Genomic DNA, 8332 nt, shown 5'->3' with positions numbered 1-8332 from the left:
ACTGAACTCTGAACCATGTGGTTTTGAAGCAAGCATCTTACCACACAGCCACAACAAACTGTGAAACCGTTATTAAGAATGCCGCGTTTAGGTTTTCAAGAGCATATATACTTTAAGTATGATACACAGAATGCCAATTTGAACTAATAGTGCTTTTGTCGCCAGTAACCTATGTTGACATATGTACGCACATACACACACAAACACACATACACACACACACACGCACAAACAAACACACATACATACGTACGCACATAGGCACGCACGTATACAGATTATCTCTATATTTTTGTTGCAAAGATTGACTAGAATTCTTAGCTCACAGCTCACAGGCTTTCCTCAGCGCAGAAAGCTAAAATATGAATATGGCTAATTTTAGAAAGTTTACCAGTAATCCCTCACCTTTTTAACGCCACGATTTAATGATAATAGTATACATTAGCCAAGGGGATATTTTCTGCTATTCTACCAGTGGTGGCCATTTAGAACGCTAGTGTACATATTAATCGATATTTTGATTACATACACAGGATGACAAGAAATGACATTTTTATGTTCCTTAATCGAGCCTAAATAAGATAATATTAGTTAAGAGGTGGCGGATATGATTTGCCGCCATATTGAAGCCTAAAGCACTCTTGCAGAGAGAATGAAGTCGGTTTTATGGGCAGACATTAAACAGAATTTTATATGTTCTGATATGAATCGGAGTACTATACGCTATTATAATAATAAAAATACATATATCAATGTACAAGAACGAGATGTAGTGTGTGTGCGCGTGTGTATATATATATCTAGATATATATATATATATATGTGTGTGTGTGTGTGTGTGTATGTATGTATGTATGTATATATATATATATATATATATATATATATAAGTAATCGTAAAGTCAATAAATGAAATAACAAACCACGTTATATACGTAGGTGTGCGTATATGTGTGTTTGTGCGTGTGTGTAGGTATAAACGTATATATACATATACATGTGTATATATATATGTGTATATATATATATATATATATATATATATACATATATATATATACACACACATATATATAGCTGTATGTATGTATGTATGTGCATATATAAATTCGATTATATATTTATATATATATACATCTATGCATGTATGTATGTAAGCACTCACACGTGCGTATTTATTCGTATAGACTGTTAAGCACACATGTATACACACACATATCTATGCACGTATTAATATGTACATACATATATATTATACACACACACATGAGAAAAACTAGATATGGCGTAAGTGAATGTGGGAAGAATACGAGTGTGTATGTGTAAGTGTTTGTCTTGTTCACGCTTTTCTCGGATTGTAACATTAAAGCAGTCTTTACTCATCTGCTTCTCTCTCTCTCTACCTTTCTTTCTCTCCCTTTCTCTTTCACTTTCCTGTTCTCTTATTCTCCCTCCGTTTTATTCTAACTTGCATTCGTTGCTCACACATAAACGAGCATATTTATTTACAGTACATATTCTTACAAGCCTACAATCCTACACGTGTATATATATATATATATATATATATATATATATATATATATATATATATATATCCATCCTCCCATCCATACATTCATCCATCCATCCATAAATACATAGATACATAAATACACACACACACACACACACACACACACACACACACACACACACACACACATACACACACACACACACACACACACACACAGAAATCAAAGTGTGGTGTATTGCAGATCCCTATCAGGCAACGTAACCAATCGGTTTTGTACTGTGTAATATATGCGATTAGATAATCGCATATTAAATAACTGCGCAGTTAACGAACACTACTTGGTCTTCAAATATGGCAAGTATGGAAAATATATGGCGACTGCTCTCTATTATTGGACGATGGATAATTGTCAGCTCATAACAGTTGTTTCTTACGGAACATTTTTATAGAAGAATGGAAACATTACTCCATTATGAAAGACTGTAATTGTCAGATGAGAAGTAATTTTGCAAAACAAAAGAATATTCCCAGAATACAGCCGGGATGTGACTAGAGTCTGTAAAGGCTAACTATGAAATGGGAGAACGACCAAGTAATGTCGGCCGTTTAGGTTAAGAATATAGTTCTTGAAAGTGTGGAGTCACGTACCAGTTGCTCCATACGATATCGAAGTTCAGTGACCCGGGTGAGAACTAAATTTTGTGTGTCTCTGTGCATATGTTGCCCCCCCCATTGCTTGATAACCGATGTTGGTGTGCTTACGTACCAGATAGAATAAGTACTAGGCTTACAAAGAATATGTCCTGGGATCGATTTGTTCGGCTAAAACGCGGTGCTCCAGCGTGGCCCCAGTCAAATAACTGAAACGAGCAACCGAATAAACGAATACACATCCCTGTTAATAATACTTCTATAGATCTGTCGATAATCCCATTTTCACACGGCTACTAATCTGTTTGCACACGTAAGTAACGTACCAGTTGCTCCACACAACCTCACTTTCAAAAGCAGCCACAACCTCGTTTCCGACAGCGATGCATTAACAAAGACGCTTCGTTTGATATCCTATGGATTACGTCAGTGTTGCTCTTTGATACAGCCACGCATACAAAAGACATACATACGTACATTCATACATACTCACATACATACATACATTCATAATATCATCCATTCATACATACATGTATACATATATACAAACGTACATACATAATACATATACATACAAACGTACGTACAGAACCCATATATATATATATATATATATATATATATATATATATACATGGATATATACATACATGAATCCAAACATGCATACACATATACAAGTATATATTCATTCGTGCATACATGTATACATACATAAGTACATACATATGTGCAGACATAATTATACATACATACATGCATACATATATATATATATCTATACATACATACATACATATACACATGCATACAAATATGCATACATGCATATATACATACATAAGTACATACATACATATGTGCAGACATAATTATTACATGTATACATACATGTATATATGCATAGAAATATACAAACACATATACATCCATACGCACATCCTGTATGGATTGCGTCACTAGCCGTATTGTAACTGATATTATTTGCAATATCATGGACAAGGAATAAATAAATCAATCTAAGTTGATATCCTTTTCCAGATTGAGATTAAAGGGATTATATGACTTCTCATATGGTTGAAAATGTTGATATCGGTATTTGATATCCAGATATCTGAAACCTCAAGTTACATCGTACTAATTTCCTCTCACAGAAGATTATATGTTCTTGCTATCAAGAAATACAATGAAGCTCTCCTATAGCGACGATGCTGCTCTATTTTGGAAGCTGTTTGAAGATGTCAAATAATAAATGGATACCTCGATATAGCAGTTTCTTTGTTAGCATTATCATGTGACCGAACGTTGGATTGTGTTGTTGTTGTTTTATTTCTTTTTTTTTTTTTTTTTTTTCAATTTTCGTGTGTCACATTCCAGACAATAATGCGTAATAATTCTCCATTAGATCTTTCAACAACCGCCAATGGGAAACGAACTTTTCTGATTGTTAATCGTATTCTTACTACTACTGCTACAACTACTACTGCTGCTGCTACCCCTGCTATTGTTGTTGTTGTTATTATTATTGCTATTATTATTAAGGCGGCGAGCTGGCAGAATCGGTAACAAAATACTTAGCGGCATTTCGCTCGTCTTTACGATCTGAGTTCAAATTCGTATTTCTTTATTACCCACAAGGGGCTAAACATAGAGGGGGACAAACAAGGACAGGCAAAGGTATTAAGTCGATTATATCGATCCCAGTGCGAAACTGGTTCTTAATTTATCGACCTCGAAAGGATGAAAGGCAAAGTCGACCTCGGCGGAATTTGAACTCAGAACGTAACGGCAGACGAAATACCGCTAAGCAATTCGCCCGGCGTGCTAACGATTCTGCCAGCTCGCCGCCAGTCAATACTTCTGAGTTTAAATTCTGCCGAGGTCGACTTTGCCTTTCATCCTTTCGGAGTCAATTAAATAAATACCAGTTACAGACTGGGGTCGATGTGATCGACTTAATACCTTCCCTCAAATTTGAGGCCTTGCGCCTTTAGTACTTATTATTATTATTATCATTATTCAGTAGTCTTATTTTTATCGTGTGCTTTCACTTCACTACCGAGCGCATCTGTGTGCCTTGGCTATGTGTTGTGGTTTGTTGTGATGCTCTTATTTTTACGGTATTGAAAGTGTTTTATGTAGGATGTGTGCAGTGCCTAGTAGTGCTATTTTTTGTATGTTATATATACTTGTTAGTCCTGGTGTTTTTGTTGTGTATTCGTCTGAATATTTTTTACTCATACCTAATGCACCTACTACTATAGAAGAAATGAATTGGCTCTTCACGGCTCAGTTATGAAGTTTCTAAATTCTGTATATAAATCCAATTATATATATAAACCTATGCATGTAGGAATGTGTATAAATAGATAGATAGACAGACACAGAAACATACATACATACGGTAATCTTCAAGTTTAGGGGGATTAAAAAAAAATATTCAAGGGAAGTAACTGAACGTCTTACCAGTATTCTCCGTACATCTGTTTATAAATAAATCACACACGTGATTTGATTGACGTTAGGGTTAGGGTGTGATTTATTTATAAACAGCTAAAAGAAAACGGATAATACTGGTAAGTCGTTCAGTTATTTCCATTGAATATTTTTTACTTTTTTACCCCCCTAAACTTGAAGATTACCCATACATACATAGACAGATAGATATTACGAAGGCCGCTAGCTGCTAGACGCGTTAGCACGCCGGGCGAGATGCTTAGCAGTATTTCGTCCGTCTTCGCGTTCTGGGTTCAAATTCCGCCGAGGTCGACTTTGCCTTTTATTCTTTCGGGGTCGATAAATTTTGTACCATTTTGTAATCGATTTACGTCTTCCCCGAAATCGCTGGCATTGTTCCAAATTTTGATGCGATTATTGTTGTTTTGTTATTTATTTTGTACACAAATGTTGTGCATAACCCCACTTGACCCACGTGTCGTCTCGCCCCTATTTGGTTTGTGTTCGGCCCTTGTGGCCAATAAAGAAAATATTATCATTATTATTATTATTATTATTATTGTTGTGGTTGTTGTTGCTTTCATTATTATTTGTATTGTTATTGTTGTTATTAACATTATTATGAAGATTATTACTATTATTACTATTATCATCATCATCATAACTATTGTCTGTCATTGTTCATCACGTTACTGTTGTTGTAACTTCTATTTCCCACAGCTGACGTTCAAGAAACTTCAATTAACTAAAAGCTTCCAAAGTACAAAAACAACAACAACAACAAAACCAAACCGCAAAACAAACAAATCAAGCAGACAAGCAACAACAACAAAACTATAAACTATATTTCACTTAGAAATCATAAATAAACGAAATGAACTTGAAGTTGACAGTTTCACCATTCAGCGTCAATATTACAAATGTCTCCACAGAATTCTCGTCCACTATATTAGCATCTTTTTTGCTGCGGAAAAGAAAATCTTAATTGCTCTTTGAAATATTACTAATCAGCAAGTTGTTGCCAAGAAACTATAAGGAAAGAATTTTAATTGTTAATCCGTGGTGGCTCCGAGAATTTATTTTGCGATTTTTCAGTTAACACTTGTAAAAAAAAAAACAATAATAATATCGTTAAAGATGTAAAGAAAAATTTTGCCATAGGAAAAATAAAATATGGCTGGAAAAATATTTGAAAATATCGAAATTGTGGCGAAAATAGATAAAAATGCTGTGAACATATTTATTTGTAGAAAATATTGTGTGTGCTTTTGTGTACGGCAATTTGGCGGTTATTTATTAAATTGAATGAGTAAAAATATGCGTGTTTGCGTGGTATGTAGACAGATATATAAAGATGTATGTATAAAAATATGCATATAGATAGATAGATAGATAGATAAAGATATGGTGAGAGGGAGACGTATACATAGAAATAATATGATGTAATATAATTTATGAAAGAAAGTTAAGTTGAAAAGACAGTCCAAGACTTTAGATTTACTGTTGTTTAGTTATCGTAATAATGACCATTTGTAAATATACGCTTGGAGATTAAAAGTAGAGGAAGTGAAGGAGGGAGAGAGACAGATAGGCAGAGACACAGATGGAAAATCGCAGAAGAGAAGCGAACCTGTGGAGAGGAAAGCAAATGTCTTCAACAATACCTTGTGAGTGAATTTGCTAGACAGAAACTGTGTGGAAACCTGTCGTTTATATGTAGCTGTAGGTATGTGTGTGTGTATTTGTTTTGTGTTTATGTTGCCTTCCACCTCTTGACAACCGGTGTTAGTTTGTTTACTGCGAGGTTCTACTGTATCATATTTAAAGCATTTTAAAGATACTGTTTAAATAGGTGAAAAAACTACCCCGCACAAAAAACGTAACCCTGCTTCTATCACTTTCTACAGCCACCTCCCACACACATACATATTTGCATCCATTAGCCACATGGAAGTTGCCACGCCCACTTAAAAATACTGCAATAGCTTTTAAATCTAAAATATACAACCAGTTACTGCCTAGAGATAATATAAAATATGTTATTTCCTAACAATAATACAAAAATTGATTAATTCCAATCAGAAATCCAAAATAAGTTATTTTCTATTATTTAGCCAAATTGGGTTATTTCCTACCAATAAAACAAAATCGATTAATTGCAATCAATAAGCTGAAATAAGTTATTTCCTTTTAATAAGCCCAACTGAGTTATTCCTTATCAGTAAACTAAACTAGGTTATTTTCTATCGATATCATAAATTATATTATCACTTATCAATATCACAAAATGGGTTTATTTTCAAACTAAAATACTTAATAAATTATTTTTAATAAATAAAAGAGAATTGTTTATTTTCAATCAATAATAGAAAAAATAATGTTATTTATTAGCAACGAAACAAAACGAAATATCTCCTATGGGTAACCTACAATAAGGGTTATTAACAATCTAAAAAGGAAGGATATGTGACTAGGATAAATAAACTCAAAAAAAAAGCTAATTATCAAAAATATGAAATTTTCCCAAAATTATAATTATGATATATTTATATAGATGGATGTATGTCGAATGAGTTCGCTTCCTAATAATGCTTTTCTGGTTTTTCTAGGTTTCTGAGTTAGATTTCGTCAGACGCTATAAAAGATAGTTTTAGAGTTGAGACAGGACGATTAATAACTGAAGACCAGAATTTAATACTATTCTTCATTTTGGGGGAAGATGAATTATGTACATTATTTACAGTGGACGGATAGATGTCTTCGCCTTGTTTGTTGTTATCACAACGTTTCGGCTGTGGTACTCTTCAGCTTCCATTAGGGTTGGGTTCGAAATTCCCCCCAGAACACCTGATGAGGGTTGGATAGTGCATCAGCCGAAACGATGTGATAACAACAAATAAGATGAAGACACCTATCCGCACTCTGTAAATAATGTACAGAATTCGTTAGAAAGAAACTGTAGAGAATCGCCTATATAAATGCTTTGTGTATGTGCGTGTACGTTATATATGCACAAACATACGAGATATATAAAAACACGTCTATATGCGTGTATATGTCTTTGTATACATATACACAAATTAGTAGATAGTGGGAGTCCAAGAAAGTGGCTCCTGTAATTTCTTGTAGTTACAGAGATACACAGACTGTCCAATGAACGGGAACGTGAAACTCTGAGTAACAGGTTCTGTGATGTTTGCTGCTTTTTGATAAAGCATATTACTCTACCCCTGATATTCGAGTATTTTTCCTACTTTGTTTTGCATGTATATATATATATATATATATATATATATATATGCATGCATATGTGTGTTTGTGTGTGTCTTAATCATTATACTAGGGAACCAACAATTGGAAAATAATTTAAGGATTGCAAGAGAATTGAAATTTCAAAGAACGTATATAAGTATGATTTATTGCGTATATTCTTGCAACGTGAGAACTTGTTTTGCCTCTCAGAATGTCCCTCCGGAGAAATAATTCACGTTTTGTAATGGATTCATAATAGACTTACTCCAAGAGATACAACAAATACTCAAACAACATTATAACAAATACATGAGGATCGGACAAGAATAAGAGACCAATGTTATGCTCAAAAACGACATATGAAGAATAAAAACCCACGTAAGTTTGGAGTTTGAGGAATTTCCATCCAGAAAGAAAATCGAAAGCAATTATTTAAAAAACCCCGAATTA

The 8332-nt window shown here is 33.8% G+C and overlaps 1 long non-coding RNA gene across 2 annotated transcripts in view; it reads left to right on the top strand.

The window, feature by feature from the left end:
• The window catches only part of LOC149131166 (uncharacterized), a 14678-nt gene extending 6877 nt beyond the window's left edge, over positions 1-7801 (top strand). For both annotated transcript variants that reach the window (XR_016238283.1, XR_016238282.1), the window contains one exon: positions 5351-7801. This is a non-coding gene — a long non-coding RNA (uncharacterized LOC149131166). The remainder of the gene's footprint in view (positions 1-5350) is intronic.
• The last annotated feature ends 531 nt before the right edge of the window (positions 7802-8332 follow it).

This window comes from Octopus bimaculoides, chromosome 24 (assembly GCF_046866305.1).
Source record: "Octopus bimaculoides isolate indiv1 chromosome 24, ASM4686630v1, whole genome shotgun sequence".
NCBI classification, from domain to species: domain Eukaryota; kingdom Metazoa; phylum Mollusca; class Cephalopoda; order Octopoda; family Octopodidae; genus Octopus; species Octopus bimaculoides.
The sequence above is the reverse complement of the archived record's forward strand: the minus strand, read 5'-3'. Positions and strand labels throughout refer to the sequence as shown.